Source organism: Myotis myotis, unplaced genomic scaffold, assembly GCF_014108235.1.
Source record: "Myotis myotis isolate mMyoMyo1 unplaced genomic scaffold, mMyoMyo1.p scaffold_m19_p_1, whole genome shotgun sequence".
Taxonomy (NCBI): Eukaryota; Metazoa; Chordata; class Mammalia; order Chiroptera; family Vespertilionidae; genus Myotis; species Myotis myotis.
The window spans coordinates 33,758,587-33,785,670 of NW_023416313.1; the positions used below are offsets into that span (position 1 = coordinate 33,758,587).

Sequence of the window (27,084 nt, forward strand, 5' to 3'; positions counted from 1 at the left end):
TATCTATCTAATAGAGGAATATGCAAATTAGCCAGGATGCCGTAACGCCACGACTGAACAGCAGGGACCTAAGGCTGCATGGCACCTGGCCAGGGCGAGGGACCTCAGGCCGCGACCCCGCCCCGCCGGGCTTGACAAGGGACCTCAGGCCACATCCCCCTCCCAGCAGGGCTTGACAGGGGACCTCAGGCCGCACCTCTCGCCTGGTGGGGCTTGACCAGGGACCTCAGGTCACACCCCTTGCCCGACAGGGCTTGATGGGGGACCTCAGGCTGTGCCTCCCACCCCAATACTGGGCTGAGGGACCTCAGGCCGTGGCCCCCATCCCAGCGCCGGGCCAGGGGACCACAGGATGTGCCCTGTACCTGGCGCTGGGCAGGGGGACCACAGGATGCGCCCCCTACCTGGCGGGGCTTAATGGGAGACCTAGGCCATGCCCCCCATCCGGCGGGCCTTGATGGGGACCTCAGGCCGTGCCCCCCTCCCATCCTAGAGCCAGGGTGGGGGACCTCAGGCTGCATCCCCCGCCCAGCAGGGCTTGACTGGGATGGGAACGGCTGGGTTTGGGTCTCACCCAATGGGGGTGGGGCTGGCCGGGTCTGGGTCTTCTGCATTTTGAAGCGCATGTGGGTGGTGGGGGGGGACTTGACTCTAAGTCCTGTGGCGCACCCCAGACTCTGACAGGAGATTTTCATATACATTTTACTAATTTTCTTTCATCTCTGTCACTTCTATTATAGAGAAAGGGCAAATAGCAATATTAAGATATTTCCTCTAATTGCCTTTTAATGTGCACGAATTTCATTCACCGAGCCACTCGTCTATCTATAATAATAAAAGTGTAATATGAAGCCAGGCTGCAAGGGAAGCCTGGGTCCTGGGTGCCTGCCAGCGACCGCAAGGAAGCCCAGGTCCTGGGTGTCAGAGAGAAGCCGGTGCCAGCAGCTGGGGGAAGGAAGGCCTACTCTTGCATGGATTTCATACATTGGGCCTCTAGTTTTTATATAAAGTGACAAGTTAATTTTAAAATTCATATTAAATAAAGGGAACCTAAAAAGCCAAAAGAGTTTTAAAAAGGAGCACAAAGTTGGAGAACTTCCACTACCAGATTTAAAGCTACAATGACCAAGACATTAAGGTACTGATGTAAAAATAGACATCCAATTCATTACATAAAATAGAGTTCAAAAGAAGACCTACACATGAATGGTTGATTTTTTTATAAAAATGTAAGGTAATGTAGTGCAGAAAGTATAGTCTTTTTTCAACAAATGGTGCTGAGACAACTGTATATATATCTATGTGGGAAAAAAGTATTTTTTAAAGAATCATAATCCTTTCTTAATATCACATATTAAAATTAACTTGAAATGAATCAGACTTAAAGAAGTTAAACTATAAAAATTCTATAATAAAACTTAAAAAATATTTGTGGTAGGCAAATATTTCCTAGTACACAAAAAATAAGAAGCATAAAAGAAAGAACTAATAAACTAGGTTACATGAAAATTAAAAACTTTTCTCTTCAAGACACCATTAAAAAATAAAATAGGGACACTATAGTTTGGAAGATAATTTTCACAATTCAAACAGCTGATAAAGGCCTCATACCAGAATATATTAAAGAAAAAAAAACCTCGTATCTCAATATATTTTTTAAAAACACACAATTTCTTTATTGGGCAAAGGATTTGAGCAGACACTTCACAAAACAAAGTATTTAAATGACCAATTTAACAGAATACAGATTAGTGAAAGAACTTCCAGGGTAATAGAAATTATTGGTATCTTGACTGTGATAGTGTTTACAAGAATGTATGTTTGTCAAAACTCAGTCTGTATATTTACAGTGGGTGACTTTTAACATATATAAATTATCCTTAATAAATCTGATTTTTTAAAAAGTATATTAGGTCAAAAACTAAAATCCCACTATTTAAAACCTAAGAGAAAAATAATCAATACAAAAGAGCTCATGAAAATTGAGTATTCTGCGCAGCTTTTTTAAAATGACGGAATTGTCCACATCCAAGTAGGATAGAATAGTTAGCAGAAGGCTAATAATCTTGCTGAGAACTAGAAAAGCTAAATAAATTATAAATGTCATATTTTTAAAGATAGCAGAGAGATGTGGAAGCATGGGGAACAAGAAGGTCTAAACTACAGGGAAGGGGAAATCTTTTAAAGGTGTTTAGATCTGCACTTGTCTTTCCCCAGGGGTTATTTCCACATCACGAGCACAGGCTGGAGGCTGAGAACTGAGACTTGGCTTGTATAGAACACTGCTGTTAGGAACGAAGAAGCCAGGAGATCTTTTGTTCACACAGGACAGGAGAAACAAAATTAGGAGATTGCTGGGCTTCGAGCTCAAGGCTAGCATCTCTTATAGAACATTTGCTTAATTTTAAACCTGTGCAGGATAAGAAGCTAAATAATTAATTGAAAAACTTTGTTAAACCAAGTAAATGTTCCACCTTTGGCACTGCTAGTGAGATAAAGACCATAAAGCTTTGAACAGAAAGTCCTGGAAAACCACACCTTACAAATAAGGCAAAGAAGAGGAAGAGTACCACCAAACCACTAAAATAGCAACCCAGCCTCCACATACATTAAGGTGACTGGCTCCCTATTCTATCTCCTTAGAAGAAAAGATGAAACCCTCCTGGCAGAACATATTTGGCAATGCTTGCATTATTTTTTTTTAATCCACAATGTCTGACAATCAATCAAAAACTACAAAGCATAACAAAACAAAGAACTTGACCTAACTGACATTTATAGAACACTCCACCAAAAAACAACAGAATACACATTCTTTTCAAGTACATATAGAACATTTACTAAGATAAGCCATATTCTGGGCCATAAAACAAATCTCAAAAAATCTAAAAGGTTCCAAGTTATATAAAGTATGTTCTTTCATCACAGCTGAATGAACTTAAAAATAACAAAAAGATCTCTGGAAAGTCCTCAGAGATCTAAAACTTTTGAAACTAAATAACACACTTTTAAGTAATTTATAGGCCAAAGAGGACATCAAAAGGGATATAAGAAAGCATTTTGAACTGGATAAAAATAAAAGTATAGATTAAAATTTGCAAGTAGTACTTAGAAGAAAGCTCATAGCACACATATATGGGGTAAGGGACAGGAGAATCACAAATCAATTACCTCAGTTTCTAATTTAATAGAAAAAGAAAACAAACAAAACCTCAAAGTAAGTTGGGAAAAAAAAGGAAATAAAAATCAGAGAAAAAACAGTATGGAGATTCCTAAAAAAATTAAAAATAGAACTGCCTTTTGACACAGCTATCCCTCTTCTGGGAATATATCCTAAGAATTCCAAAACACCAATCAGAAATAATATATTGCACCCCTATGTTCATAGCAGCATTATATACAATAACCAATATCTGGAAACAGCCCAAGTGCCCATCAGTAGATGAATGGAATATTAAGTAGCTGTAAAAAAGAAGGAAATCTTACAATTAGAGACAGTATGGATGGACCTGGTGATTATAATGCTAAGCCAAATAAACCAGTCAGAGAAAAGATAAATACCACATGATCTCACTTATATGTGGAATCTAATGAACAAAATAAACTGACAAAATAAACAGAATCAGAGGCATGGATATATGGAACAGACCGACAAATGACAAAGGGGAGGGCGTCTGGGGGGACCCGATAAAAGAAGGTAAAGAGATCAACCAAAGAGCATATATCAGTGATGGTGAACCTATGACACGCGTGTCAGAGGTGACACCCAAACTCATTTTGGGTGACACACATCGACAGAGACAAAAAATTGCATAATTCAAATATTTGTCTCTCGCAACGGCCAGAGTTGGGCATCACTCGAGTAATATTATTACTCACGTTACTCATGATCAATAATGCAATTCTAAAACCGGATGTAAACATGTACATCGGAATTGTGTAGCAAAGATACATAGTGAAAACATCCAAGATACACTGTTCCAATATTGACATCAATATAAAAAGATTAAGAATTGCACTATAAAGAGATTAATCTTTACTCACGACATTTTATTTTTATTCGAGTGACAAAATGCCCAATTCTGGAAACAGCCTCGTTATTGTCAACATGTGCCTCGGGTAAGCTTCCCGTGCGTTCAGGTGCATTCGGCAAACAGACACACTTGATCGCCATGTTCGTTAGGAGACAGGAGTGGGAGGGTTAGAAGAAAAAGATATACAGCACAACAGTGCTCAACGAGATATTCTGCGTGTCGGATAATTGATTACAGCACCATATATTTGTTGGTTATACATACTATCTTTGAATTGTTTTGCACCAGGAGTCAGTGCAACAACACTGCAAAAAGTTAATAGGTAAGAAACCTATCAACCTTTTATAAAAAACGCCATGATTTACATTTATTAATTTTTGCAGCCTTGTGATGGAGAATCAAAAAAATAAAAAAGCAAGATTGAATGATAAAGGAAGTGGAAGTAGCAGTAGCCGACCCTTTCAAGGCATATGGACAGAGATGTACGGAATTGTCGACAGAAACAACAGATCATTGTACATACTGTGTAATGAAACGGTAGTAAGCAGAATGTGGAATGTAAAGAGACATTTTGAAACTAATCATTGTCCGCTCTTGAAAAAAAATATCGATGAAAGAAAGGAATACATTTCTAGGCAGCTACACCTCTATAAAAGTCAATCAAATTCCATCATTAAATTTGTAAGATGCTCTACAAATTTAACATCAGCAAGTTACTGTATTGCTCACTCCATAGCTCAGTATGGAAAAGCCCTCGTGACGGAGAATTTATTATGGAAACATTTCTAAGATGTGCACCAGCTCTATTTCACGATATGAAAAATAAAGATGATATTATTAAAAGAATTTCTGAGTTACCACTCAGTAGAAATACTATCAAAGACAGAATAATAGATCTTAACAAAACGTACAGCATCAATTAAAAAAAAAGATTTAAATAGTTATAAATATTTTTCGATTTCTCTTGATGAAACTACTGATGTCACATCAAATGCTTGGTTAGCCATTATTGCTAGATATTCTGATGGTCTCACAATGAGAAAAGAGTTGAAAAGCTAGAATTAGTGCCAATAAGTACATCAGGAAACAAAATATGTAAGGTTGTTATAAAAACATTCGGTGACCTAAACATTGATATCTCTAAAATTGTGTCAGTCACGACAGATGGGGTACCAAATATGGTGGGGAAAAATGTGGGATTCCTGAAATTGTTTATGGAAGCTATTAGACATCCACTTGTACCTTTTCATTGCATTATCCATCATGAGGTGTTGTGTGCCAAATCGGGATTCTCAGAATTGAATGATTTAATGTAAGTTGTAACAAAAATTGTGAATTTTATAGCTTCTCAACCCCTTCACAAGCGAGAATTTTTCTGCACTTTTACAGGAAGTTGATTCAACCTACAGTGGACTATTGATGTTCAATAATGTGAGATGGCTGAGTCATGGTAAAGTACTTGAGCGATTTGTGGAGTGCTTTGAAGAAATTACGGTATTTATTGAGAATAAGGATCTGGCAAACTTTCCTCAGATCAATGATTATAAGTGGGTCAGCAATTTGATGTTTTTTACAGACCTCTCTGTTCATATGAATGAACTGAACTTAAAATTACAAAGTTTTGGCAAAAGTATTGACGTTATGTTTGGATACATCAAATCTTTTGAAAGTAAACTTAAAATTTTCGAGATATTGAAACTAAAACTTATAAGTATTTTCCTCGGATAAAAAAGTATTTCGAGAAGGCCACTACAACGAATGTAATGGAGTCCATACTTATGTACCAGAATATAGTAAACTCATTATTTGAACAGTTTAGCGAAAGATTCAACCAATTTAGAAGCCTAGAACAGACCATTAAAATAATTAAGTATCCGGATGTAGTTGTTTACAGTACTTTGGTATTAAAGAATTTCCAATGGATGCAAATTGACGATTTAGAGATGCAACTTGCAGATTTTCAAGGTAGCATTTGGACTCATGTGTTTGTCGACTTAAGGTCGAAACTTGAAAATCTGGAACAAAATCGTCTGGATAATGAAGAAGAGTGCAACAACGAACAAGAAATTTTGAGTGCTTGGAACAGAGTACCTGACACTTTTAGCGACATAAAAAATCTAGTGATGGCTTTGCTAACAATTTTTTCATCAACATATTTTTGTGAGACTTTGTTCTCAGCCTTAAATAATATTAAAATGAACAAAAGAAACCGGCTAACAGATAAAGTTAGTGGCGCTTGCTTGGCCTTGAAGTGCACCAAGTGTGAACCTGCAATTGAAGAATTAGCAGACAAACTTCAGCACCAAAAAAGTCACTAATTTCTAGTTTTCGTACCATTTGATTATCATTTTTTTTATTTTTTCCTAAATGTACATTGTTTTTCTGTTTTTGTTCATTTTATACATATTTTTTGATTTTTCTTTGTTAAATGGCATTTAAATATATAAAATAAATATCAAAAGTATAAATCTTTTTTTTTACTATGGTTGCAAATACCAAAAAAAAATTAAGAATATTTCTATATGTGACACGGCACCAGAGTTAAGTTAGGGTTTTTCAAAATTTTGACACGCCGAGCTCAAAAGGTTTGCCATTACTGACATATATGCATAGCCCATGGCACAGATAACAGTATGGTGAAGGCGGGGATAGAGGGCTGGGTGGATGTAGGCAAAGGAGGGAGAAATGGGGGATATCTGTAATAGTGTCATTCATTCATAAATAAATTTAAAAAGATGGAAGAAGGCCCTGACTGGTTTGGCTTAGTGGATAGAGCGTCAGCCTGCGGACTGAGGGGTCCCAGTTTCGGTTCCAGTCAAGGGCATGTACCTCGGTTGTGGGCACATTCCCGGTGAGGGGTGTGCAGGAGGCGGCTGATAGATGTTTCTCTCTCATCGATGTTTCTGACTCTCTATCCCTCTCCTGTCCTCTCTGTTAAAAAATCAATAAAATATATTTAAAAAAAAAAAAAAGATGGAAGAAGGGGCCTCAAGCCAAGTAAAGCATGTGGCCGCTAGGAGCTGACAAAGGCAAGGAGGAAAAATGATCAAGGCAAAAATAAGTAAAAAACAAACAAACAAAAAGAAAAAAACAGATTTACTATCTGTTAAACCAATTCTTTAAGAACCTTAATAAAGTTGATAAATCTTTGGTTAAACTGATCAGGGGAAAAGAACACATAAATTACCAATATTAGGGATGATATTGAATTTCTTTAGATTATACAAATAGGCTCATTACAGATTCTAAAGCTATTTAAAGGATAATAAAAGATTATAAACAACATTATCAATAAAGTCAATTACTTAGATAAAATGGGCACATTTCTTGAAAAACTTAGCAAACATGTGAAGAGATAAAACCATACAACTACATGACCAATAACCAATAGGAAAACAATGTAAGTAAGCCAATGGATAATGCAGATATTGATATTAATAGAAAAGCATTTAAATAGCTATAATCAATATGTTCAAGAGAATTGGATTCTATTAAAAATCTCTAAAATAGGATTAAATGGATATTCTAGAACTCAAAGTTACAATGTAAAATTAAGAACACAATAGATGGGCTTGGACAAAAAAGACAATTTTGGTGTACTGGAAAATAGGTCATTAGAAGATATCCAAACTAAAGTATAGGAGGAAAAAAAAAATTCTTATGAAACATGTGGAACGTGATCATTGGATGTAACAATTTTTTTTTAAATTGGAACACGTAAAGGAAAAAAAGTAGAAGCAATAATTGAAGAGGTAATGATTGAGAACTTTACAAAACTAAAAAGCATCAAGCTATAGATTAAAAAGCTCTATGAACGTAAAGAAAAATATTTACAAAGAAAACCACACCTCAACACATCCTAGCCAAACTACCCAAAAAAAAAACAAGAGAAAGTCTTAAAAGTTGCCAAATAAACACAAAAGACATTATTCTCAGCAAGACTACAAGTTGATATATTACTTTCAATAAAATTGGTAACTAACTTCAACAGAAAGCCAGAAGACAATGAAATGTTTTAAAAATGAAGAAAGATAATAACTACCAACTTAGAATTCTATACCCAGTGAAAATATTATTCCAAAAAGGTGAAATTAAGATGTTTTCTGACAGTCAAAAAATGGAAATATTTGTCAGTAGGAAGACCAGTATTAATATACATACTAAAGGAAGCTATCCAGAAAGAAGGAAAATTATCCCAGATAGAAACACAGAAATACAGGAAGGAAGAGCTCTAGAAAGGATAAATATGAACAAAAATTGCCTATTCAAAACCAAACTAATAATGTTTTCTAGAGTTTAAAATATCTATATATATAAAAGGCTAATATGCAAAGTGTCTCCTCAGGAGTTCAACTGGGAGACAGGAAGTTCGATTGCTCGCTATGATGTGCGCTGACCACCAGGGGGCGACAGAGAACGAAGGAAGGTGCCAGCCAGCAGCTGGGGAAGGAAGGCCCGGGCAGCAGCCAGAAGGCCCTAATCAGCCCTGATCACCAGCCAGGCCTAGGGACCCAACCCGTGTACCAGGCCTCTAGTGTATAAATAAAATGCAGAATGATAATGCAAAAAGACTAGAGTAGGAGTTAAGTGTAAGGAACTGGCATTATTGGGGAATGGTACAAGTAACTTATATTATACTATTAAGTATGCTTTGTAATCTCTGGAATCACCACTAAAGATATAGTGATATAATATACTAGTATAATAAGCTAATAATGGGAAATACAGAATAAAAATAATTTTATTAACACAAATGAAAAAATATATTAAGTATAAAAGGGAAAGCAAAACACATGACTCAAAGAAAAGTCAAAATGGATAGTAGTTATAAACTCAACTATTATCAGCAAAAATGTAAATGAACTACTCAAAGTAAAAGACTAAAACTAGATAAAAACAATGAATAGCTCTATCTATAAATAAAAGCCTAAGCGAACATCGCAACCAAATGGGCGACGAAACAGGCTGCATGGGGGGACGAGGACGGCAGGGGGTTAGTGAGGGATGACCAAACAACTCAGCAGCAGGCTGTGTGGGGCTTTTTCTTCACCTGAGAATGTCTTTGTTTGACACTCATTCATGAAAGCTAATTTTTGCTTGATACAGAATTCTGGGTTGACTTCTTTTCTTTTAGCAATTCAAAAATGCTGTACCACTGCCCTAGCCAGTTTGGCTCGGTGGACAGAGCATTGGCCCTTGGATTGATGGGTCCTGGGTTCAATTTTGGTCAAGGGCATATACCTTGGTTGCAAGTTTCCCCACCCTGCTTGGGGTTTGTGCAGGAGGCAACCAATCGATGTCTCTCTCTCACACCAATGTTTCTCTCTGTCTCTCCCTCTCCCTTCCACCCTCCCTAAAAGTCAATGGAAAAATACCCCAGGGTGAGAATTAAAAAATATCTATATCTAATCCAATAAAAGAGAAACATGCAAATTGACTGCACCTCTGCTACACCCAAGCCATGCCCACCAGCCAATCAGAGTGACTACATGCAAATTAACCCAACCAAGATGGTGGCCGGCAGCCAAGGAGCTATAGCAAGCAGGAGGCTTCGTTGCCCCAGCGATGGAGGAAGCCAAGCTTCCCGCCTGCCCTGGCCGGCTGTGGCCTCCGCTCAAGGCAACAAAGTTTCAATTATAGAAGATAAATAAATCCCAGATAACTGCTTCCAGCCAGCCTTCACTGGGAGCTTGGGTGGCTGGTGGCTGTGGCCAACCTGCAAACAGCCATCAGCCACTCACCCAGGCTTTCCAGGCACCCCAGCGGGACTCCTACCCTGAAGGGGCTGTGGCCAACCTGCAAACAGCCACCAGCCCCTCACCCAGGCTGGCCACACCCTCATGGGGTGAGGTTCCCCACTGGGGGTCTTGGCCAGCCTGAAAACAGCCATCAGCCACACACCCAGGCTAGCCAGGCACCCCAGCAGGACCCCCCTCCCTGAAGGAGGTGTGGCCAGCCTGAAAACGGCCCTCAGCCCCTCACCCAAGCTGGCCAGGCACCCCAGCGGGATCCCCATCCTGATCCGGGACACCCTTCAGGGCAAACCAGCTGCTCCCCACCCATGCACCAGGCCTCTATCCTATATAAGGGTAATATGCAAATTGACCCTAACAGCAGAAAGACTGGGAATGACTGGTCACTATGACACACACTGACCACCAGGGGGCAGACGCTTAATGCAGGAGCTTCCCCCTGGTGGTCAGTGCACTCCCACAGGGGGAGCTCTGCTCAGCCACAAGCCAGACTGATGGCTGCCAGTACAGCAGTGGTGGTGGGATCTTCTCCCGCCTCCTCAGCAGCGCTAAGGATGTCCGACTGAAGCTTAGGCCTGCTCCCTGCTGGCAAGTGGACATCCCCCGAGGGCTCCTGGGCTGCCAGAGGGATGTCTGACTGCCAGCTTAGACCCAATCCCCCAGGGAGCGGGCCTAAGTCAGCAGGTGGTCATCCCCTGAGGGGTCCCAGACTGTGAGAGGGCACAGGCTGGGCTGAGGGACCCCCGTGAGTGCACACAAATTTTTGTGCACTGGGCCTCTAGTCCTATCTAATAATAGAGAAACATGGTAATTAACCGTAACTTCGCTACCCTTCCCATTGGCTAATCAGCGAGATATGCAAATTAATCTCCAGCCAAGATGGTGGCCGGGAGCCAGGCAGCTGAAGCGAACATGAGGCTTGCTTGCTCCAGTGACGGAGGAAGCCAACATTCCCCGCGTGCCTCGCCCTGCTCTAAGCTACACCCTAAGCAACAAAGTTGCAATTATAGACGCTAAACAAGCTCCAGATACCTGCTTTCAGCCACCACTGGACTCAGAGCTTAGAGCGGCAGTGATGGCAACAATGTTTCAATTATAGAAGCTAAACAAACCCAGATACCTGCTTTCAGCCAGCCACAGCCTCAGAGCTGGAGCCGGGCCTCAGAGCTGGAGCCGGCTCTCAGCTCCAGTGACAGCTATAGAAGGTAAATAAATCCCAGAATTAAAAAAAAACAAAAAACAGAAAAAAAAGGAGAGGCTGGGAGCTTCAGTTGCCTGCCAGCCTGAAAACGGCCCTCAGCCCCTCACCCAGATTGGCCAGGCACCCCAGTGGGGACCCCCACCCTGAAGGGGGTGTGACCAGCTGCAAACAGCCATCAACCCATCATCCAGGCTGGCCAGGCACCCAAGCGGGACCCATACCCTAATCCGGGACACCCTTCAGGGCAAACCAGCCAGCCCCCACCCGTGCACCAGGCCTCTATCCTATTTAGTAAAAGGGTAATATACAAACTGACCCTAACAGCAGAAAGACTGGGAATGACTGGTCACTATGACACACACTGACCACCAGGGGGCAGACATTCAATGCAGGAGCTGCCCTCTGGTGGTCAGTGCGCTCCCACATGGAGGAGTTCTGCTCAGCCACAAGCCAGTCTGATGGCTGCCAGTACAGTGGTGGTGGTGGGAGCCTCTCCTGCCTTCTCAGCAGTGCTAAGGATGTCTGAGTGCAGCTTAGGTCTGCTCCCCGTTGGCAAGTGGACATCCCCCAATAGCTGCCGGGTTGCCAGAGGGATGTCTGATTGCCATCTTAGGCCCAATCCCCCGGGGAGCGGGCCTAAGCCAGCAGGTGGTCATCCCCTGAGGGGTCCTAGACTGTGAGAGGGCACAGGCCGGGCTGAGGGACCCCCCTTCGCCTTCGAGTGAACAAATTTTTGTGCACCAGACCTCTAGTATATATATAAAAGCCTAAGCAACTGTCACAACCAAAACAACCGAACAAACGACTGAACAGGCTGCGTGGAGCAACCAGGCCGGCAGGGGGGTTAGTGAGGGCCAACCAAACGACTGAGCAGCAGGCTGCGTGGGGCGACCAGGCCAGCAGAGGGTTTAGTGAGCAGCGACCAAACATCCAAGCAGCAGGCTTCATGGGGCGACCAGGCCAGCAGAGGGTGAGGGGTGACCAAACAACCAAACAGCAGGTTGCATGGGGCAACCAGGCCCGCAGGGGGAGCAGTTGGGGGCGGCCAGGCTGGCAGGGGGCGGGCAGTAAGGGACGACCAGGCCAGCAGAGAGGGAAAGTGAGGGGTAACCAGCGGGGGGGAGGGGGGGCTGGGGGGGTGGGTTGGGGCGACCAGGACAACAGTGGGGGCAGTAAGGGGTGACCAGGCCAGTGGGTGGGCAGTTAAAGGGGACCAGGCCGGCGAGTGGGGGGCAGTGACTAGGCCGGCTTGGGGGACAGTTGGGGGTGACCAGGCCAGCAGGGGAAGGGGGGGCAGTTAGGGGCGATGAGGCAGATAGGCAGGTGAGCAGTTAGAAGCCATTGGTCCCAGATTGTGAGAGGGATGTCCGACTGCCGGGGATTGGGCCTAAACCGGTAGTTGGACATTCCCTGAGGGGTACCGGATTAGAGAGGGTGCAGGCTGGGCTAAGGGGACCCCCCTCCCCATGCACAAATTTCGTGCACCGGGCGTCTAGTTTAGTCATAAGCAAAAACATCGAGAAAACTAGTTTACAAAACTGCATATTCTACTTGCTATAAAGCTGTAACATGTACATGTACATACATATACACACAAATGCCTAAGAATATGCTGAAGAATATATTAACAGAATTTATTCCTAAGATTTTAAGTTATGTTTTTCATAGATTATTTTTGTAGGTTTTGGTACTGTAATTCTTTTCCAAGGAGCAAGACTAATTTTTATAAAAAACCACAAAACTATTTTTCAAAAGAAAAAAATCAGATTAAAAATTTTAATAAAGATCAGCTTGCACAAAGTAACAGACATACAGAAAAATAGAATATGATCAAGTTTAAAAAGAAGACAAATGGTATAAACATATTTCACACAATAAACTCTACTGGTGAAACTAACATCTTTATAATTACAACTATATTATATTGTCACCATTTCTGATGGAGACAAAAAATATGAGTTGGAAATAGCTTTTTCCATTAACTACTGTTCCTCTCATATCGCTTCTTGCTTCTAATAAATATTTGTGGAATTCCTGTTAAACAATATAAGTTAAAGCTGTAAAATAAAACTTAAGTCCTAACAGTTTTCATTTTAATTTGGGGGGTTTTCCTAAATAACTTCTAATATCATTTCATTTAAAATTGCAGTTACAACAGTCATCAGTTTTGTGAACCAAAACTGTACTTGGCAAAGGGTTTTCAAAAAACTATACAATACCATGCATAATGGAAACATGTTCTAGAACTTTATTATTATAAGTCACATAAAAAGGTCAAGTACTCCCAAACTCTCTCTATAAATACAAAACTCTAAGCAACTTATTTAAATACATTTAAATTGTGACAATCCCTCCACAAAAAAAGGATAAGAGCCCTGTTTGATACACAGTATAAAAGTAATGAAACAAGGAATAATGACTAACATTTACTGAACACTTAACTATGTATTAAATGCTCACTGTTCTAAGAAATTTGCATGTGTTATTTCATTAATCTTCACAGAATATATAGAACTAAAATTACCTTCATTTTATAAATGAGAAATTAAGGTACTATTTGTCCAAGCTCATATAAGCAGAAGAGCCAGTATTTGGATTCTAAGCAGGCTACCTTTAGCCCTATACTCTTAATCACTACACCATGCTATAGATATAAGTAATTAAGATCCTGTTAAAATACTTTGTTATCTCTATTACTATAAATAATAATATATTTAGAATGAAACCAGATATTTTAACAATCTGGTCAGGTCTTTGAGAATACAAGGAATAATAAATATTTTGAAATTCCCTGATTTCATGACAAAAGATAAAGCAAAAGGCAGTCACTATCAAAAGTAATCATAAAAACCTGAGAAAATGTATAACTTCCAAAAATAGGCAAGACATTAAAACTATTGCACTAAACTTTAAGACTGTATCTATCTTGAAAATAGTTAACATAGTTTTTCTCCCCCATTTAAACTGAAGGATACAGATACCTAGAAGTTGAATAAAATATCACGGAAATCCTGTTACAAAGCTGATGTCAATTCTTTGGATGACACAGGATTCTTTCTTGGTATTTAGATTTTCCTTTTAAGGAAGTGTTTTAGAGCAATCAAAAACCTCTCTACTGGACTTAAACTACTGTAATAAATGGGATAGCTCAAATTTTTAATGCAGACTGTTTTATAGACTCCTACATTACTTAGACTTCTTCAAGAGCACTGCTATCCAAATGATTTATGCTCCTGAAATGCAAGGTTAATTTAATATAATTCAAAGTAAAACATACTTTAGAAAAAAGATACACCATTATAAAAAAATCTGAGATTCATTATTATGAATCATGATTTAATAATTTATTATATAATTGTGGCATTTTTTTAAAAAGCACAAAATTTGTTTAATCTGTGAGCTATATAGTATCATTCTACTTGAATTCTAATTCTTCTGAATATTATCCTATTGAAATTTTTATCAAGTATCAACACTACGTGACCAATGCTGTCACTTCTAAAAGTGACATCATTATTTTAAAAATTAGAAAATTAAGTGTTCAACAGAAAAAGACCAGTAAATTACAGAGAATACTACATAGCTATTAAAATTAATCATGTTGTAGAAAAATACTAACATAAAAATGTTCAAGATTCATTGTTAAGTGAAGAGTACTTTGCACTACAACAGATGCATTATGAGCCCATTTTGTAACATTATGTGTCTACTTGAGGCCCAGTCCACAATTTCGTGCACTGGTGGGGTTCCTCGGCCTGGCCTGCACCCTCTCACAATCCAGGAACCCTCAGGGGATGTCGGATAGCCAGTTTCGGTCCAATCCCAGCAGGCCCAATCCAGACAGGAGGGAGCCCGATCCTGTGCATTGAGTGTTTGTCACCTGATGGTCAGTGCACATCATAGCAATCGGTGGACCAGTCATTCAGTTGTTCGGTTGCTTAGGCTTTTATATCTATAGACTAGTGGCCCAGTGCACGAAATTCGTGCATGGGGGCGTGTCCCTCAGCCTGGCCTGCATCCCTCTCGCAATCCGGGACCGCTGGCTCCTAACCGCTTACCTGCCTGCCTGCCTGATTGCCCCTAACCACTCTGCTGCTGGCCTGATTGCCCCAACTGCCACCCCCTTCCAGCCTGATCATCCCCAACTGCCCCCCTTGCCAGCCTGCTTGCCCCCAACTGCCTCCCCCCACCGGCCAACTCACCCACAACTGCCCCCCCCCCCGCCAGCCTGATCGCCCCCAACTGCCCTCCTACTTGCCGGCCTGCTCACTCCCAATTGCCTCCCTTAACACATAAAGTAGCATATCATTCACACTGTCCTATACCTTATTTCCCGCCCCCCCACCCCGACTTTTATAACATACTTTGGAAATCTTTCCATGCCAGTACACAGAAAGCTTCCCTATTCTTTTTTTCACAGCTAATCTGATCGCCCCTAACCACCTCTGCCTCGGCCCCGCCACCATGGCTTTGTCCGGAAGGAAGTCCATAAGGTCTCCCAGAAGGTCTCCCGGTTTAATTAGCATATTACTCTTTTATTAGCATAGATATGTGTACATATACTTATATAATGGCTAAATAAAATGCAGGAAGAAAATATTCTAGAAGGTTAACAATAGCATCTCTTTGTGGTGGGATTTTCACTGTTATCTTAAAATTTTAATTCATGCTTTTTGTGTGTGTTTCCCAGGTTTCTACATTAGGGTTGCACTATTTTTATAAGGGGGAGGGAGTTAAGAAAGAAAGGCAAGTATTCACATTAAAGCCATGTTTTTTTAAAAGATATTTCTATTGATTTGAGAGAGAGAATAAGTGAGAGGGAGCGGGAGAGAAGAGGAGAGGGGCAAAGAGAAACATCGATCTGAGAGCATAACACCCATTCATTGCCTCCTGCACACCCCCTATTGGGGATCAAGCCTGCAACCCAGGCATGTGCTCTAATGGGGAATGGAACTGGCAACCTTTCCGCGAACAGGATGATGCCCAATCAACTGAGCCACACAGGGGCAGGGCAAAGCCATATTTTAATACAAATGATAAATTCTTAGCCTAGGCATATGGTTTAACCCTCATTAATACAATACACATTTCTGGTTGTTTGTGTGTTTTTTAATCGTTAATCAACCTATATTTTCATCTTCTACTATTTGGGGTAAGAATTAAAATTTTAAGTACCTGATTAAATGCCTCTTTGAAAAAGATGGGAATTTTTGTCATACTATTTGACTTTATTGATGTAAAAATAAAAATAAAATATTTCTTAAAAGTAAAAGGTAAATGACATTCTGAACAGTATCCTATAAATCAAAAGCAATTCATAAAATTTTATTTTTTACAGCCTTGGCTGGTAGCTCAGTTGGTTGGAGCATCTTCCTGTATACCAAAAAGTTGCGGGTTTGATTCCCGGTCAGGGCACATACCTAGGTTGCAGGTTTGATTTCCAGTCAGGGCACATATGGGAGGCAACTGACTGATGTTTCTCTCTAACAAATTTTTCTCTCTCTGTCCTTTCCCTCCCTCTAAAATAAAAAACATATCCTCGGGTGAGGATTTAAACAATTTTTATTTTTACAAGTAGTTTCTGTAGTTTTACAAGTAGTTTCTAAAACTAATAATAACTCAGAATTGAAATTATACTTATGAGGATGCATTTACATTAATTTAACATTTGAATAATCGAAATCGTAGAGCAAAACAGGAATATCTTATCCACCTGATTTACAGAAGTTTCACCTAACAAAGCTATAAGAACAACTAACAAATGGTTGTAAAGGAACTATAAATACTAATGCCATTATAATAATTATAGTTAATTAGTAAGGTTTAATTGCTCTGACACTTAAAAGTATTCTATAAATAATTCATACAACTCCATCTAGAATTTTATACTCAGAAAAGGAGAAAAAGCCATGTTCACTGGTATAATGGCTATAAAAAACTACACTTAAAATTTTTTTACTTTAGGCATCTGAGAACTGGAAGTAAATAGACACAAACAATAATGGGTAGTTTTGCTATAATGTGGAACGATGATTGACTTTTTACCATGTTGTTTGCCCTCATAGTTTAAAATATTTAAAATAAAATAAATATTTTATTTGACACAGCACTGGAAGTTAAAATGTGAAGGAGAAGGTATATTAAATATGTGCTCTGACAAAAGGAAATGTGATAGGAAGAAACAATTTACTTTTAACACTAACACTGCCTGTAATATTAGATGACAGACAATAGTTGACTGACAGAATTAACTTCCTAATTTAATATTTCTAAAATCCTGAAATCTGAGAGGCTGTATAATTATCAAATAAAGCATCAAATGGCTCTTTCCAGTGGGACAGAATAAAAACAAAACAACCAAAATAAAATCAGTCACATAAATGCCTGCTAGAAGGATGCAACTAAGCCTTACTTCCTTACTCCTTAAGAGCTAAGATTTGAGCTTTTAAAATTTGTCCTATCCTTCTGTAACTATTTAAAAGGTTGAGAGATATACTCCAAACCACATGTCCCCCCAAATAAAAGATGGAAACAGTCTCACCCTTACAAACCTTGTATATGTTTTTCTTTTGGAATCCATCATATCCTAAATTGTGTTATAATCGATATGTACATACTCACTTAACCCTACTAGATTTCAAACCCATTGAGGACAGAGTCAATTATACCTGTCTTTCTATGTATCTCACATAACTTAAAGAGTCTTGATTAATACTCTGAACTTTCTGCAGACTTTGTCACCTAAAAAGAATTAAAGCTTAGCAATTCATTGTAGCTTGGTTTAAAAACAAAAACCTCTGGAACCATAAAAGCAAAAAACAAAACCAGTAGTGTTCTCTCTGCAGGGAAAACAGTGGGTGGGTGGGGGTTTGCATACTACTTGTCGGCTGCTATGCACAAACTTCCCAAAAGACCTCTTCTTCCCTTTCCCCTTCAAAGGCCGGATTCCTTCCATCCAAGTCAACAATGTCTCCTAGTGAAGGACAGACAGAGTCTGCCCCAGATCAGAGGACCTGGAGAGGCTGAGGTAATCTCCGGACTTTCTAGTGGTCTGCAAGTACAGGAGAGTAAAATCAAAGTTTAACCTGCGAGCTATTGGCCAGGTGAAAACCCTAGAAGGTGGACTCTAGAATCCTATAAAAGCTACGGAATCTAAGTCCTTTTCCTGAATTCAATCTACACCAGTGGTTCTCAACCTTGGCTGCACATTAGAATTACCTGGGAATCTTTTTTAAATCCTGATTTCTGGGCCTCATTCTCGGAAATTCTGTTTCTTTGTTATGGGGTGGGGCCACAACATTAGTAACAAAGAAACAGAATTTCCGGAGGATGAGGCCAAGAAATCAGGATTTTAAAAAGATTCCCAGGTGATTCTAATGTGCAGCCAAGGTTGAGAACCACTGCTCTACACCAAAGCTCATCAGTGACCGCACTGCAAACTCTGCCAATGCACCCCAAATCAACTCCTCGCAAGTAAAAAGATGTGTATGTCCTAAGGTGTAAATCATATGTGAAACTTTCTGACACACTCCAAATCATCTCCCTGTCCTGTGGGTAGTAACATAGCCCACAGAAGAGACATAAATAGGCAGAACAGAATATTAATCAAGACAATTCAAATTTGAAACGTCTATATTTGAAAATGCGCAGTAAAAAATATATATATAAGGGCTCTGGCCAGTGTGGCTCATTTGGTTGTAGCGTTCCATACACCAAAAGGTTTTGGGTTCAAATCCCAGTCAGGGCACATACCTAGGTGTGAGTTTCGGATGAGAGGCAACCAATCCATGTTTCTCTCTCACATGGGATGTTTCTTTCTCTCCTTTCCTCCCTCCCTCCTTCTAAAATCAATGAACATATCCCTGGGTGAGGATTAAATGTATACATATATATGGTTATGTAACAGTGTTAACAGCAGTTATCTCTGGGGAGGGATGTGAGAAGTAGAACTGTGCAAAGGAGGTTTTCACTTATTACACAGGGGTGGGCAAAAGTACATTTACAGTTGTTCCTATGGAAAATACAAAAATAAATGAATAATACAAGAGTAAACTGCGTTTCTCTAACTCACAACCATAAACCTACTTTTGCCCATCCATGTATTACACTATTGTTTTAATTTTTCAAGAGTATCAACTTCTATAATATTAAAATTCTGAAATGTTAATTTTATTTTTTCAAAAAGATTAAATAGATCTACATGGAATTCAAAAGAAAAATGCCATTTTGGACTACTAGAGACCTACAGATCAAACAGAAATAACAATTATCCTATCCTATTAGATAAAAAGGAATATTGGTAAAGAAACAGAAATGCTCATAGCAACTGTCACCCACTATTCAATATTCATTACTTTGATTATACAATATTAGCCACCAGAGTGAGCTGAGTACCCCCCTCAAAATTATGTCCATTCTCTCTAACTACGAATCCTCTCTTCAAATATAAGCTAAACTGAAAGGTTAGGCTGGCAGAGATTTAAAAAATCTTAATACAATGTTTACAACAGTCTGTAAGTAATAAAAATTTTGGTTTTTTGCACTACCAGAACACTGTCTCAGTTTTATTTTAATTTTTTATTAAGAATTACACATATACACACACACAAATTTACAATTTACTGGGGCTCATGTCTTATTTCCTTAAGATAAAAATGTTTCCTAATCTGAAAAGCAAACTACACTGGACAATGAATTCTATTATTTTAACTGAGTATTCATCTTTTCCAACTGTTTTGTCATGCAACTATTGAGTTAAAAAAAATAAAAGTAAAATTTTATATAACTGTGACTCCTGATAAAAGAGGAGGGGGGACAAAAAACTAATCTGAAAACAGCATAACCCAGCTACAATGCCAAATGTAAATAATGTCATTATATATTTTAGCAAAGCAAAATATGATTAAACATCTTCAAAAGTTAAATTTGTGACGTCAACGTCTTAAAAACTAATGTATAAAATAGCCAACTTATTCTAAACTTTCTTTCAATTTGGTTCATTTTCCTAAAAAATATTAAAAGCAGTCATATTGAAAATGGCCAAAATCATCAGAAATTAGGGAAGAGAGACAAGCCGACAAAAACCATTGAGGAAATTATTCTGGAGGACAGGATTTTTGTTTCATCTAGTTTATGAACCCATAACAGAGTCACAAATATTTTTAAAACGGTGTACATCTCATTTCTCATCGTCCCCTCCTCAGGCTGCTACTTCTGCCTCCCCCATCGTTACTAGTTTCAAGTATCTTCCCAGAGTTCCTTTATCCTTAGGAAAGCAAACACAAGCGCATGTTCGTATTCCACCCCTCCCTTAACACATAAAGCAGCATATCACCCACACTGCCCTACCCCTTGGCGGTGGTTTTCCCCCCACTTTTATAACATACTTCGGAAGTCTTTCCCTGTCAGTACACAGAAAGCTTCCTTACTCTTATTTCAGAGCTAATCATGCCGAGCTCCGCCACAGCTTTCACCATCTTCCTCCGGGCTAACCTTTAACGGTATGCTATTCAACAACTGGACACCTGAGTTCATTTTTCCCCCCAAGGTTTTAAAACGATCCAGATTTGAGGTGTCCCAAAGGATAACTTTCAAAGAAAGCAACTCATTATCTAAATTATATCCTTTTTAGAATGTTTGTTTTTCAATCAGAGGGAAAACATTCCACAATGTTCTCCTCTTGACACTTAAAACTACAAATTAGAATGCAATCCTCAAGGGAAATTACCTTTTCTGGGGGGGGACTTGGGGTGTCAGCGGAAGAGTCAACAATGACAGTAAAAGTTCCTTTATTTCTTGTGCTTTTCTTTTACTGTAAAAGAAGAATTTGGTTGTTTAAAAAGCTTTCAAGTCGCAAAGTGTGGCACACTAATCACAAGAAAGCACCACCTGACCCGATCGCTCACCTGCCGGGTCAGAGGCCTAGCCTGCCCTTTAGGCGCAGTGGTTCTCAACCTTCTGGCCCTTTAAATACAGTTCCTCATGTTGTGACCCAACCATAAAATTATTTTCGCTGCTACTTCATAACTGTAATGTTGCTACTGTGATGAATCGTCATGGAAATATCTGCTACACAGGATGGTCTTAGGCGAGCCCTGTGAAAGGGTCCTTCGACCGCCAAAGGGGTCGCGACCCACAGGTTGAGAACCGCTGTCGGGGATCTGCTCTACATCGACAGGACTCCCAACCCGCAAAACACTCGGGAATGAAAGCGCCGCGGCGCTGCGCGTCGGAAATGTCACACCGGGGCCAGGGCGCGGGACCGGCCGCCCAGACTCCGGCATCGCGGGCGGCGGGAGGAAGGCGCGGGGTCGGGGAAGGAAGACCCCGCGCCGCCTCGGAGCCCTCGAACCCGCGCAGTCACTCTAGCCGGGCGCCCGGCGACCCGCTCCCCAGGGACCGAGCCCGGAACCACAACCACTAACGGAACCGGCCCAAGGGCGGCGACACCGGCCGCTCGGAACCGCGGCGCGCGGGTCGGGCGCCTCGGGGTGGGGGGCGGGGGGCGGGGGTTCCTCCCGAGGAGCTGGCCGCCCCGGCGCCCCATTGGGCGCCGCTCCAAACGTGCCTAAGTTGTGACAGGAATAAAGTGGGTCACAAGGCCTAGCGGGTCCCGAGCAACAGCCCCGCCGGCACTGGGGCTCCGGCTTCCCCGGCTGCTCTGCCGCGGGGACCGGTCCCCGCCCCGCTAGGCGCACCAGCCACCCGGCCCCGCCGCGCACCCCAATCCCGCCCCTGCCCCGCAGGTAACCCCAGCTGCCCCGGAGGGCCCCGCAGACAGGGCGGGCCTCCGCCCCAACTCCAGGAAAAAAAACACTCCACCGAGACCGCCCAAACTTGGGCTTCAGCTCCCGCCTCCCTCTCCCTCGGCCGCCGCCCCCCGACCCCACACCCCCCGCGCCCCGCTCCCTCCCCTGCCCCGCGCCCTCACCGTGTGGCTGGCCGCGGCTCCGGCTTCTTCCCTCCCCCACCTGGGAGTCCGGCGGCGCGGACTCGGAACCACCAGCCCCGCAGCCTTCGGCGGACTCGGCGGCTCCCGGCGCGAGCCGCACCTGGGGCTGTGAGCGGCGTCCCCAGCCCACCCCCAATACAGTCACCGCTACGGCCGCCCGCTCCTCCTCCCCCTCCCTTCCTTCCCCTCCTCCACCGGCCCCGGGAGCGCGCATGCGCCGCCCAGGCCAGCAGCCCGCGGACGTCAGGCCCCGGGCCCACCCGCTGGGGCGCCACTCACCGGGAGCGCGCACGCGGCGGCGGCCAGATTTCCTCCGCGCCCGCGCGCTCGGGGGTTTCCTCCTCCGCGCCGGCGGCCGCCAGCGGCGTCTGTGATTGCGCTCCCTCCCGGCGCATGCGCCGTCGGTGACCCCGGGCCGCGAGGGCCAGCGCGGGGCGCCCGCCCCGCCCCTCACTCTCGCTTTCCCCGGCGCGACGCCGTGCGCATGCGACTGGCCCCGCGGAGCATCGCGGAGACGCGGAGGGGATCCCGGGCTGCGGAGGCGACTCCCGCTCCCTAGGGCCGCGTGTGCGTGTGCGCGCGGCCCGCGACCGCCGCCGGGGACGGAGGAGAGCCGGGATCTTCCTGGCGCCCTCTTTCTTCCCCGCGCACCAGTTACTGGAAAGCCGCGGAGAGGCGGGGCCTGGCCGGCGGAGGGTGCGGCCGGTTCGGGGAGCGTCACGTTAGGTCGCGGCCACGCCGGCTTCCACCCTGGATGCTGGGAGCGCGATGGAGGGGAAGGAGCTTCCTGCCTGATGAAGGGTCTGGAGGCCAAAAGGCGGATCCCCGCTCCCTCCCTTCAAAAGGAAACTACTTTGCAAATGCCGGGGAGGACGTATTTCCCCCCTCCAGCGGCCTCACTCGCCTTTTCCCCTCCTGGAGCTGGGAGAGGGGGTTTGAGAAGATTGAGTGGGCTTCTGAAGACACAGCCGTTACCCCTGTCCCCTGTCCTGGGACCTGGGCGGGCACGGCTTGGGTCGCTGCTTGTTGGTGGGTAGGCCTGGGAAGATGGCACCGCAGCCCTTGGCTGGAGGAAGGCAAGAGGAGGTCAGCATGCGTTCATTTGGAGTTTTTCACCTGGCCTTGAACCCTCACCTTTCTTTTGCTTCTGTAACTTGTTTCCTAATCCCAGGTGGGCCAGCTGGCTCCCTTCTACCTCTGTGACTTTCTAAATAAACTGTTGCTTGTATTTGAGTCTTGGCTCTGAATTCTCTCTTAGCCATAGCTCAGGTATGGAGATCTGTCACTGGTGATCATGAATCCTAACCGATACTGGTAGCAAAAAAAGGAAACAAGGTTGCATCCTACCGTATCAAGGGAGTTTAAATGCATTTCCTAGCATGTGGAGTCTGGATTTTATCCTAGAGAAAGTGATCCCTCCGCATATTCTGCATCATCTAGAGCACATATCTTCAAAAAATACCTTTGCCCTTTTTAATGGCTTCATTGTCCTCTTAGTCACCAGGATCAAATCATGTTCATCTTTTATTCCTTCCTCTCTCACTTTCTGTATTTAATCATTTACCAAGACCTGTTGATAATCCTCTTTTTTTTCTGCCAGTCCTCTGCTACTACTTGAACATTTCCCATGATTCAGTTCACAACCATATCCTTTCTCCCCATATTCTCTCCAAGAATAAAACTGTCATATTTGTAATAACTTTTCCAACTTCCAGATCCCACTTTTCCCTAAAATAAAAATCCTGCCTCATAGTTCCATAGATCCTAAATTTGTCCCCCTGCATAAATCCTTAAATACAATTTATGTAATTAAAATATTCGGTTCATTCCTTATTGTATGCCTTGTTATTATTTAAGCATTTCAAACTCCCTACCCAACTGATTCCCCCAGTTGATGTCTTGATAGAGGCAATAGAGCATATTGTGTGATGAGAGGCAAGTGGGACAGCTGATCGGGATTTATAGGATGCAAAATGGTGACAGATTAGGTGGAAGGAAACTACATAATGATAAAGGGAGCAATCCAACAAGAGGATATATATACCCTTGTAAACATTTATGCATTCAGCATAGGAGCACCTAAATCTTGACATAAAGGGAAAGATTGACAGTAATACAGTTATAGTAGGGGATTTTAACACTCCATTGACATCAATGGTTAGATATTTTAGACAGAAAATCAACAAGGAGATAGTGGCCTTGATTTAATTGATATGTCCAGAGCATTTTACCCAAAGCAGCAGAATATACATTCTTTTCAAGTGCCATGGAATGTTTTCTAGGATAGATTACATGTTAGGACATAAAACAAGTCTCAATACATGTAAGATTGATATATCAAGCATCTTCTCTAACCAAAATGCGATGAAACTTTAAACCAATCACAAGAAGAAAATGGAAAAACACACAAAGACATGGAGGCTAAGTAACATGATACTAAGCAATGATGGATTAACAATGACATCAAGGAGATAGCCAAAATGAGGAGACAAAGAAACAACCCCCAAATGAAAGAACTAAATAATTCTCCAGAAGAAGAGATAAATGAAACAGAGATAAGAAATTTATATGAAACGGAGTTCAGAGTAACGATGGTAAAGATGCTCAACAGCATGAAAAAAGATATAGTAACTATGAAAAAAAGAACAGTCTGAGATAAAGAATGACATAACACAAATAAAGAACACTTTGGGAAACCATCAACCAAACAACAAGAAAGCCCACTGCATGGGAGAACATATTTGCCAATGTTATCTCTGGTAAGCGTTTAATCTCCAAAATTTACAAGGAACTCATACAACTTCAAAAAAAAAGAAGATAATCCAATCAAAAAATGGGCAAAGGACCTAAATGGACACTTTTGAAAGCAGACATACAGAAGGCCAAGAGACATATGCTCAAAGTCACTAATCATCTGAGAGATGATTAGTCAATCAAAACGACAATGAAGTACCATCTCACATCTGTCAGAATGGCTATCATCAGCAAATCAACAAACAACAGTGCTGGCGAGGATGTGGAGAAAAAGGAACCCTCATGCACTGCTGGTGGGAATGCAGACTGGTAAAGCCACTGTGGAAAACATGGAGTTTCCTTAAAAAATTAAAAATGGAACTTCCATTTGGCCTAGTAATCCCACTTGTAGGAATATATCCCAAGAAATCAGAAACACCAACCAGAAAGGATATATGTACCCCTATGTTCACAGCAGCACAATTTGCAATAGCTGAGATTTGAAAACAGCGTAAGTGCCCATCAGCAGATGAGTGGATTAAAAAACAGTGGTACATCTACACAATGGAATACTAAGCTGCTGTAAAAAAGAAGGAACTTTTACCATTTGCAACAGCATGGACGGACCTGGAGAGCATTATGCTAAGAGAAATAAGCCAGTCAGAAAAAGATAAATATCACATGATCTCACTCATTTGTGGAACATAATGAGCAACATAAACTGATGAACAAAAATAGAGTCAGAGAAAAAAATACTTTAGAATAGAAGTAATCCTATTATTTGCAGATTTTTAATATTTCCTACAACTTTTGTGATATTATACTATGTTAGTACAGTTTTGATATTATATTTAAAATCTTTTTTCTTGAAATATTAATGCTTATTGCATGTAAATGGCTAATTATTTTGTATCTACAATCTGGTAATAGATTTATTTTGTATTGGAAAAAAATGACATCAAGGAAAACATCAAAAATACCCTGAACCCAATGAAAATGAGAACACAACAAACCCAAATCTGTGGGACAAGGGAAAGCAATCCTAAGAGGGAAATTCATAGCATTACAAGCTTATCTCAAGAAACAAGAAAAAGCTCAAATAAACAGTCCAACTTTAGACTTAAAGGAACTAGAAAAAGAATAGCTAACAAAGACCAGAGTGAGTAGAATGAAGGAAATCATAAAGATCAGAGCAGAAATAAACAAAGTAGAGCCTAAAAAACAATAAAAAAGATCAATGACACCAAGAGCTGGTTCTCTGAAAAGGTAAGACTGACAAACCTTTAAACAGACTCATCAAGAAAAATGTAAAAGAACCCAAATAAATAAAATCAGAAATGAAAGAGAGAAGTAACAACTGACACCAAAGAAATACAAAATATTGTAAGAAAATGTTATTAACAACTATATGCTAACAAGTTGGACAATGTGGACAAAATGGATAAATTCCTAGAAACATACAATCTTCCAAAACTACATCAGGCAGAATCAGAGAATCTGAACAGACAGATTACAACTAGTGAAATTGAGGCAGTAATAAAAAAAACTCCCAACAAATAAAAGCCCTGGACCAGATGGCTTTACAGGTTATTTTTACCAAACATTTTCAAACTGTTCCAAAAATTTCAAGAGGAGGGAAGACTCCCAAGCTCATTTTACTAGACCAACATCCTAATTCCAAAACCAGATACAGACACAACAAAGAAAGAAAATTATAGGCCAGTATCCCTAAGAAATATAGATGCTAAAATCCTCAAAAAATATTAGCAAAGCAACCATACATTAAAAAGATAATACACCACGATCAAGTGGGATTTATTCCAGGGATGCAAGGTTGGTACAATATCCACAAAACAATAAACATGATACATCACATAAACAAAATGAAGGATAAAAACCACATGATCATATCAATATATGCAGAAAAAGCATTTGATAAAATCCAACACCCATTTATGATAAAAACTCTAAGCCAAGCATGTCAAACTCAAAGGCTAACATGGGCCAAATGAACAAGGTTTAAGTTTCTGTGGGCCACAAAAAAAACAAAAGCTTCAATTTTCATAAAAATATGTTTATTTTGATAAAACAACAACAACCAATTCCATTAACAATTGCTTTAAAAAAGAAAAAATAACTAAGAAAAAATTTAACCAAAGATGTACAAGACCTGTAATTGGAAAATTATATGACACTGAAGAAAGCAATTGAAGAAGATACAAAAAGTGGAAGCATATACTGTACTCATGGATAGGAAGAATTAACATCATTAAAACGTCCATACTACCCAAAGCAATTTACAGATTCAATGCAATTTCTATCAAGAAACCAATGACATATGACACAGAACTAGAACAAGTATTCCAAAAATTCAAAAGATCTCAAATAGCAACAGCGATCTTGAAAAAGAAC

The 27,084-nt window shown here is 41.2% G+C and overlaps 1 protein-coding gene across 15 annotated transcripts in view; it reads right to left on the reverse strand.

Annotated features, from left to right (window-relative positions):
* The window catches only part of CLOCK (clock circadian regulator), a 163,180-nt gene extending 140,825 nt beyond the window's left edge, over nt 1-22,355 (reverse strand). For 7 of the 15 annotated variants that reach the window (XM_036334405.1, XM_036334427.1, XM_036334339.1 and 4 more), the window contains exons 1-2: nt 21,919-22,101; nt 20,716-20,799 (exon numbers count right to left, since the gene is read on the reverse strand). The gene's annotated coding sequence lies outside the window, so the exon portion shown is untranslated. Of the gene's footprint in view, nt 1-20,715; nt 20,800-21,918; nt 22,103-22,218 lie in introns of those variants that run through there. The other 8 variants (XM_036334456.1, XM_036334445.1, XM_036334437.1 and 5 more) reach the window with 4 other exon arrangements.
* Nucleotides 22,356-27,084: the final 4,729 nt, after the last annotated feature.